The sequence below is a fragment of the Arvicanthis niloticus genome, chromosome 1, assembly GCF_011762505.2.
Source record: "Arvicanthis niloticus isolate mArvNil1 chromosome 1, mArvNil1.pat.X, whole genome shotgun sequence".
NCBI classification, from domain to species: domain Eukaryota; kingdom Metazoa; phylum Chordata; class Mammalia; order Rodentia; family Muridae; genus Arvicanthis; species Arvicanthis niloticus.
In genome coordinates, this window is record NC_047658.1 from 98753805 (window position 1) to 98763640 (window position 9836).

Here is a 9836-nt window from a genome sequence, read left to right on the forward strand (position 1 = left end):
CCTGCTTCCCCTAAGTGACCACTCCTCTCTTGCTCAAGGGTGATGATGTGTTTACCAGAGCCCAATGATCAGTTGAATGCAATAGGACCTGCTTGCCAGAATGTGGGTTCTCTTGTTAATTTCTAACCTTAATGGCTAGGTAGGGACTCTTTGCTTTAGGATGAAAAGAGGATGGATAGAAGGTATGGACAAAAGGCCCATCATGTGTCCTGCTTATAGAGAAGCTGTCACAGGTCCTTAACCTTGTCCAACTCATTCAAACAGGGTACCACAAATAACCAGACTCAAGGCCAGCACACTTGTTTGTCTCCTCTCAGGGCCTCATAGCCTATTCAAGAGCTTGGCTTCCTTCTTGTCTTCTCCGATAATGTCACTCTTTGCTGTACATGTCTCCTAGAGCCAACCTTAGTTCATGTAGCTGTAGCTAGACAGTGGAAAGAGAGTCATCAGGGCCCAGGTTGGTGCTGGACATTGGTACCCTGCAGAGGGTCAAACCCGCTTTTGTCCCTAGGAGGTTGAGTTTAGCAGAAGAGCCACATGCTTTGTGCAGCTTTCCTGTGTGACAAGCTTGTCTCTTATTTTAGTTCTCCATTTACTTGTTGGGTCAATATTTACTAAGTACCATTACATGCTGGGCTAGTTTTCAAGGATAAAGCAGTAAGTGAGCTCCAGGTTAATTCAACTGCTATCTAGGGAGCCTATGCCCCTTCCTTCCTCCTCAAAGACCATGTGCTCACACTCCATCAGATGAGCATCTTCCAAACCCAGTAAGCCAACATCCCTTCAGGTCACATAGAGACTGTGGTTGTTTATCCTGATTGTCAATTTGGCAAGTCTAGAATCACCTAAAAGACAAACTTCTGAGGATATCTTTAAATGAATTTCTAGACTGATTTAACTGAGTTGGGAAGACTTATCCTATATGTGGATGGTATCCTTCCACAGCCTGGGGTCCTGGACCAAATAAAGGAAAGAAAGTAAATGATTGTGTTCTCAAACTATGAGCCAAATTAACACCTTCCTTCCGTTAGTTATTTCTGCCAGCTATTTTGTCATAGCAATCAGAAGAGTAACTGATACATAGGCTGACCCCTTTTCACCTCTGTGGACCCTCCCAAAGCTTCCTTGCTTGGCAAACTTCAAATCATCTGTCCCTCAAAACAGCTTCCTGTATACCATCTGGGATGCCCTGAGAGAAGCATGCTCTTGAAGATACATGGGCTCAAACACTGCCACATTGTTTAGTTATAAGCCCTCCTCTTCTGCAGGCCATTTCTTGAGCTATCTTCATCTTCCAGTAGTCAGCTCAGCACCCTGTACATAGGACTCCTATCCACACTTTACTGTTGGATTGAATATTCTCCTATGGACCTAGAGCTCTGTCTTCCTACCTCCTCTGCTCTGATATAAATGTGTACATTTAGTACGTAAATGAAGTGGTGACTTGTTGAGAGAGAGGGAGAGAGAGAGAGAGAATGAATCTGTGTATTCAAGGGAGGTGTAAAGAAGGGAGGTTGGAAAAAAATTCTGAGTCCACTCTGGGGCCAGGGGTGGAGGTGGTGGGGATCTCTTTCTTCCAGGTTGGGCTGGTTAGCTTTTGTTAAGTTGACACAAACTGGAGTTACCTGGAAATAGAGAACCCAAATGAAGAATTGCCTCCATCAGATTGGCCTGTGGGTAAATCTGTAGGGAATTGATGTGTGAGTGGAGCCATCTCTGGGCAGGTTGTTTGGGCAAAGCAGGTTGAGCAAGCCATAGAGAGCAAGACAGTAAGCAGCACTCCTCCGAGGCCTCTGAGACAGCTCCTGCCTCCAGGTTCCTGCCTCCAGGTTCCTGCCTCCAGGTTCCTGCCTCCAGGTTCCTGCCTCCAGGTTCCTGCCTCCAGGTTCCTGCCTCCAGGTTCCTGCCTCCAGGTTCCTGACTAAGCTTCTTTCACTGTGAGACTTTGATCAGGTTATGCAAGGCAAACAAAATAAATCCTCTCCTCTCAAGTTGCTTTTGGTCATGATATTTATTACAGGAACAGAAAGAAAGCCAAGGACACAGGCTTTGGGTATCCAAGGACCTCAACCCTGCAGACACAGAGGATTTTAGATTCTGTGGACTTCTTAACTAGTGAAGAACCAAAGCCACCCAGAGAGTATTGGTCTCTTTCCCCAAATCCCCTCTCTTCTGTCAGAAATTTAGAGCTTCTTTGAACTTCTTTGCCTTTGATGGCACATGGTTCTGTCATCTTCTAGAACCCTTCCCAAGGCTCTGAGTGTCTAGGCCTAGGAGACCTTGAAAACTCTTAATTGATTAAATGAACAAGTGAGTGATTAAGGAGTAAAATTAAGCTGAAAGAGTTGACAAAGTAAAATTATGGCTATGTCAGGTAATCATAGAGGAAGATTAATGTTCTCACATCTATGGAGCCCCCAGTACTTCAGAAATGAGTCAAGCCACAGAAAGCCACTAAATCTCTTATTTGAATGGCTGAGGTCTAACGTTGTAAGCATCCCCCAGATGCACAAAGCCAAGTCCATTCATCCACTTATTGAACTTCTATTTACTGAGGACCCTCCAGGACCAGGCATTCTTTGTCCATGTGGGACACACCCGTGATGGAAGCACACATCCCTTCCAGGGCTCCTGTTCCAGTTGGAGCAAGCAGACAGAAGCAGTAAATACAACACATCAGCAAAGCCCCCAGCAAGGAGAAGTTGGTAAGAAAAAGTGAGAAAGTACAGCAGATTTGGGGGCCTGGGTGTCTACATGCTGCAATGCAGGCATTATGGGTAGAGCAGACAACATTGGAAAGAGATGACTTAAAAAAATAACATGTTTTATTCTTTGAAAGTGTCACACATGTTTATAGATCATATCCAGTTAGCACTATCTTCCTCCAGCTTCCCTTAGTGACTCCATCCCATCTTCCTTTCAACTTCCTTTGAATTATTATTTATCACCCTGAGTTCAGTTATACTGCCCATAAGCATTTGGATGTGGGTCATCCTGGGGGCTTGAGCATCCTGCCGTGGACATATTTATCTACACAGGGCAGTGACTCTTCCTTTCTCAGCAGCCATCAACTGCCAATAGCTCCTCTTCCTCTGAGGCCCCGCCTTACCCATGCTGGACTCTTGCCTGGCTTGACCTTGTGCAGGTCTTGTGCAGCTAAACACAGATGAATGATTTCCAAAGGGAGCACACCGGTGCACCCCACCGGTGCACCATGGATGCCAAGTCAGTGTGCAGGTTCCGTATTTCCCATATTTCACATCGCCGTGCCTACTGCCATCACTACCCTCAGCCTGGTTATCATCATCTTGACAAGTCACCATCACTTGACACACATCACCCCCTCACTTCTTTCCTCATTATGTCACCACCCTTACTGCATTTTCTATGCTTCTATATCTCAGGAAACTTCCTTTCCCTCTCTTGTGTTCCTTCTGGGTAACTAATGGTAGATGGAGGGTTGGAAGGGATGAGTTCACAGCTGTCATCGTCACAGGCAATACCATTCTGTGGATTACTTTTTGGGATCTCCTGTCCAAAAGACAAATGTTGCTTCAAATGGAGGAATTTTCAAGAACCGTGGGGAGCCTGAGATTTTTACCCTACTTGTGCATTAACAAGTTGGACTGTTACAGTTTTGTAGATGCTGGGAGAAGACACGTGACTCTGGGGTAAAAAAGATAGTTTATTACTTATAGCAAAACGGTAATCAGTGTTGGCACATGATCTCCCAGCCATAATTCCCCCAGGGTAGTAGAGTGTGGTCTGAATTGCCCTGTGCAGATGAGGGGAGAAAGAAGAGTGGGTACCTTAGGCACCTCTAGTTTTTACTGTGTACTACAGGCTCACCTGACCTTTGCCCTGAAGTTGGCACCCTTCTCTAATTGTACCAACGTACCAGTAAGAGGACAAACTTACTTGTGGAGCTGGAAGTTGCCTTTCTAAGGCTATGTGCAGCACAAATAATAAAGAATCTGAAACAAAGACACTAGGGACCCAAGACACAGAAACATGAGGACACTAAAGAGAATTCTCTCAAAGGAGATGGAAGAGAATTAGGAATCAAGGATTACAGGTGATGCTCACTATTTGTTTGTTCTTCTTTTGTCTTATCCAATTTCTGGGATGGCTAACAACCCAGGCTGTTACTTAGGGACTGTCAGGCTTCTATTTCATCTGGGAAGATGTACAGTTGTAGGCCTGACTGTGGCATTGGGTTTCAACTCCCAGTGTAATCACTTGGGGGCAATTTGCATAGCTTTCCTTATCCTTAGAGCAGGAATAGTGATGGCTTTTATTTTAGGATGTTCTTGGGAGAATCAAATTATGTCTCAATAATGCTTAGCTTAATGGCTGCACACACAAAGGCTCTGTCTGTGATGCAGATGGTGGCACTGGCTACAGACCACGCTCCCCTTCTTGTCCACCCTCCTGCCTGTTGTAATGTACTCAATAAACTGGTATTCTTCTCTCTTGCAAAATAGCAATGTAATAATGATTTTATACAAAGAAAAGCATAAGTCATAAGAAACCAGCAGGAGGCTGACAACTCAGTCAGGTAAATTGTGACCTGACAGTTTGATGCCAAAGGTATAAGATAGGTTTATCATGTGTAAATTTAATGATTCCTTTAGGCCTTTCTCTGGTTCTGCATTTAATGTCCCCAGATTTGTTTACATGTTAAAAAAAAAAAAACAGTCACCATCAAAAAACAAATCAAAAGTTCTTGTAGTTTCTAGAAATGTCTTTTAAACCTCAAATTTGAACCCAGGGCATTTGTTTATTGCATTGATAATATGGCTGCTGAAGATTAAATATGTCCCACACATCTCAGAACAAACATATTTTCATAAACTGTAGTCCAGAAGGCCTAAGAAGATAGAGATTCCATGTGTGTCAAGAGTTAGACATCTCAACAACCTAAGTATCTCCAATGTAACTGTTTTGTGCCAGACAGGGCAGAAAGCTGACCCAGCATCACATGTGACATGGTCTACAGGATCTCCATTCATGAAAAAGATGTGGGAAGGAGAGGGAGAAGGAGGGAGAGGGACAGGGACAGGGACAGGGACAGGGGAGAGTCGTAAGTAGATGGTCTTGGTGTGTTTTCACCAAGTACTTGAGACTGGGTAACTTATGTTTATTTGCTTCATAGTTCTAGACAATGGAACCTGGAAGAGCAAGGCACTAGTCTCTGCTTAGCATCTGCAGAGAGTTTCCTCTATTCTGCCTCATCTGAGACTCTGCTAGGAGCTGGAGCTCATGGAGGCACAGCCACCTTCCTCCTAGCTAATTTGACTTTTACCTGTATCCTTTCTCATTTTGTGAGCACAGTGGTGGTGTGTCAGATGGCCAAGTGAGACTTCTCACAGAGAGCTATGGACCATATAAACCCCAAGCAACAGGCCCTGTTTGCAGGGATGGGGCTCTTGGCCTCACCTAGTGGCTAAATCAGAGGCCTGCAGTTTAACAGTGTTTGAGGACAGCCTGAGCTGGGCCGAATTCCACAAGACCCTGTATTAGAACTTCTGTGCAGTTCACTGGTTCCCTTTGGGTACACATCATTCTTGTTATTCTCTCTCCAGCTGACATTTAGAAATGTAAACTCCTTCCACCTCATGGCTCAGAAGGCTTCCAGGCTCCAGGATAGCCTGCTCAGATAGGTCACCTTCAAGGACACAAAGGGAAGTTAGGACACTGGTATAAGAATTAAACAGAGTTCTCAGTCTTCCCAAAGTTTGACTCCACTGATCAAAGGAGCAAGGAGAACCTTCTAGAAACAAAAATGAGGCTATTGTTAGCCATAACTTCATGGGTACCAGAGTTGGAAGGGTTCTAGGCTTCCAATCAGCCTGAACTAGGATGTGTGCATCATTTCTTTTCCAGAGACAGAATAGATATGTGACAGAGGTGGACTTGTTAATCAAAGGTCATTCTACTGAACTAATGCTGGAATGAGGCACTAAACTGAAGAGCTCTTTGCTGAAATACTCTTGAGGGTTAATGATAACTCCAAAATAAAGGCATCTTTCCACTAGCACCTCACTGATGCTCTGACCCAGACCCATGACTACGACACTAAAGAAGGGGATAGACACTGTCTCTTTTCACTGGCTATTATTCATAAGCAATTGGCAGCCAAACTTCTGGGTTCCTAAAAAGAAGCTCAGAGTGCACACACACACACACACACACACACACACACACACACACACAGAGAGAGAGAGAGAGAGAGAGAGGGGGGGGAATGCATATAGAAACATATGTTTATATATGTACATATATGTATATGCACATATATGTGCATGCATGCTCAGCCTGGTGCTGAGCTTCCTATGTAGCAGAATTCCCGATTTTCCTGCCTTCATTTCCCATCAGTGCTAAGATTACAGGCATGTTACCATGTCCAGTTTATGCAGTGCTGAAGGTCAATCCCAGTACCCTTTTGCATGTTAGGCAAGCATTCTATTCATGGGACCACATCCCAGCTGTGTAGTGTACTTAGCTTCAAGAATGCTCCTTGTAGGATATCAAATTTGGGAATAAATTAGATACCTTACAACAAGAAGTGTATCAAGTGAATTGCAAACAATAAATATGCAGCCATGAAAATGCTATTGCAGAAAATGGTATTCCACAGAGGTAAAATGTCTACACTATACCAAGCCACAAGCATTGTACAGTAGGGTCCAATTTTATGAATAGATACATGTGTCTGGGTAAGTGTGTACCTGGTCTGGAGAGATTTCTCACATCACCTTGAGATCAATGGTAAGGACCACTGTCTTTATTTCTTTGCTCCTTCCGTATTTTATGTAATATCTACATATACATATGCATCTTGCGTAATGGATCAAAGGGGGTACCAAAGAACATGCAGAGGTGGAGGACACCTCTTGACTGTTGAAGATGGCTCTTGACCCAAGGATCTGCCAGTTTTCAGAACCCAGACTGCTCCTCAGCATCTCCCCTGGCTCCTGGGATCCACACTCATCTTTGTAGGCAGGAGAAACAGTGTGGCACAATGATGCAGATCAGTCTATGCCTTCTAGCACCAACGAATGCCAGACTACGTTCCTGGACTTCTCTGAAATTCTCCTCGGTGGTCCCCACACTTGGGTTCCACATGGGCACTGGGGACTCTTCCCTAGAACCTTGCAGGAGGGTGTCACAGTGGCTTTGTGATCTCAAGCAAAGCTCCTCGGTTAAGTTGCTATCCCTGGGGTCTGAGTTAAGACCCATGCTCTCTGTTGGGCTCCCAGCAGCTCTGACATTCACGAGGTTTTAGGCACAGGGTGCAGCGGACAGCTGGGTGTCCTTCTGAAGGCACACGTGCGCCTTTGCTCTAGGGTATGGAGCAGGGCAGGTGCCAGCGAGGGTGGGGGAGGCGATGACAGTGTTGGCTATCTGCAGATCTTGCTGTGGCTAAGGTTGCCTGGTTTGCAATTAGATGAAAAGCCTGGAGGCTGCGAGGTCATTTCCCTCAGCAAGTTATCATTTGGGCAGAATCAGAGGCTTGTCAGGCTCTGGGCTCTGCCTTTCTGTGTACCTGCCCATATCTTGTGTGTGTGTGTGTGTGTGTGTGTGTGTGTGTGTGTGTGTATCAACCCATGCCTCTCTCTGTCTCTGTCTCTGTGTATGTGAATACTAACCCATGCCTTGCTCTGTCTCTGTGTTTGTGTGTGGGTACACCCACCCATTCCTGTCTCTGTCTATGTGTATAAATACCAACCCATGCCTCTCTCTGTCTCTGTCTCTCTCTGTCTTTCTCCCCCTCTCTCTCACACTCTCTCTCTCTGTACTTGCCCACTTAACCCTCTCTCTGTGTACCCACCTGCTCTTCTTTCCATGTCTGCCCTCTCCTCCCTCTGTGCCCCCTGCTCTTGCCTGAGCCCTGGTACTTTTGACAGAAACACTGACTGTTTGCCTGCTTGGTAGACCCATATCAAAGTCACCCTGTAGTAACTGAGCAAGCTGTTGGTGTTATGCAGTGGTCTTTCCCTAAAGTCATTTTACCAGTGCCATAGATCCAGGGCTTTTTACCCACTTCCCTACTACATGTCACAGTTTATAATTATTCATTTCTATGTATGATTATTGGCTACTTCTGTTCCCAACTAGGTATAACAGCAGACTTTTAAAAGTGAAATTGCAATTTACATTTTAATTTATGTCCATGTGTGTGCAAGTATGTGCATGCCACGGAGCACATGCAGAGGTAAGAGGACAACTTTCAGAAGCTGGTTCTCTGCTTTTATCATATGGGTCTCAGAGATCATCAGGCTTGGCAGCAAGCACCTTTCCCACTGAACTACTTCACCAACACAAGAGCAAGCTTTGTCCCACTTGCCTCTCCAACATGGTATGGGGAAGCTCTTGATAGCAAGATGAGTGACTGAATGTAGGTATGATTGACATGTGGCTGCCACTGGTAACTTTTTTTCAATTTATATACATCTTTACTTTTTTATTAGTAACTTTTTTTAAATGTTAGTCAAAGGCTTTATAAGTTTGGTAATGCTCAATAACAAGACACCCATACAATCAGAAGTGTAACCCAATACCCAACTTAGGTGTACCAACTATCTTTGATTGGTGAAGACATGTGAACATCTGCCTGACTCCATGTCTCCTCCCTCTCTCTTTTTCTAGCCCCTCCTCCTCTCCTTACTCCTCCCACCTTAGCTCCTCCTACATATCACCCTTCCTGTTAAAATAAAACTTTTCTGTCAAAATACAATTAGAGCATAACTATACCAATTTGTATCAGTAAGGTACAAGATAGACCTAATACCCAGTCCATTATTTTGTTGACTAATCAGAACCTCTGTCATCTCTCCTAACTAAAAGACTTAGTTCTGAACCTGGCTTTTTTCTTGGATTTAGAATGAATGCCAGCTGAAAACCATCCTCTCAAATCTTTTCTCTCAAAGTAAATAGCTGGGATTAGCTATAAGTCTTCAACCCTGTCAGAAATCCAGAATGACTGAATTAACTGAAATTATTGAAAGCACAAAGCATAGCTTCTAAAACTTAGCCGATTTAGAGAGGCCACTGAACATCTGAACAGTCTCTATACTACAAAATGTTGGAGTATCCGATCTTCAGCCTTCTGGCCCAGGATCGTCTGACAGACCTAGTGATGCAGAATTATTAAGGACTGATTACTCTGTCTTGGCAGATATAATCAGTCGACTATTCTGCAAGTGTGTCCTTTTCTGGACAGTAATTTGTCTGTAGATGGAAAGAGGCAATTCTTGCCTAGTGGCTGTCTCACCACAACTGGAGTAACTCCAAAGATGCTCAATTTCTTCTTAGAATCCAAGACAGGAAGCTGTCAAGAGCAGACAGGTCTCTAATCAAAATGAACATTAATACAGAAATGTTTGTAATGTCGATTCTGTGGACTTCTGATGTTTTGAAAACCAACTATCCATGTAAGGCAATCTGGACTGTTGTCTGTTAACTCCTCTCAGCTATTTCTAAATAAAATATAGACAACACCCTAACAATAAACTCAGAGCCATGAATTTGTTATAGGCCCTTAACTCACAGGCTAACCATCTCAAATCAGTTAAAAAAGTTAAAGAAAGACTGGGTCTAAGCCTTGTATTCCTAAATGTGTTATATAGGCACAGTTCCTATGAGAGTAACAATATTAATCTCATTTTTATATCAATAAGAAACTCATACCAATGAAAACCTTAAATTTGAAATCAAAGTAAATTTTGTACCATTTAAAAAATTATAACTTGAGCTTAATAACAATTATATAGATTTTTACCAATAGGTTATGGCTATGCACTAAATCCTAGCTATTCCTCCCTGTTCCACCA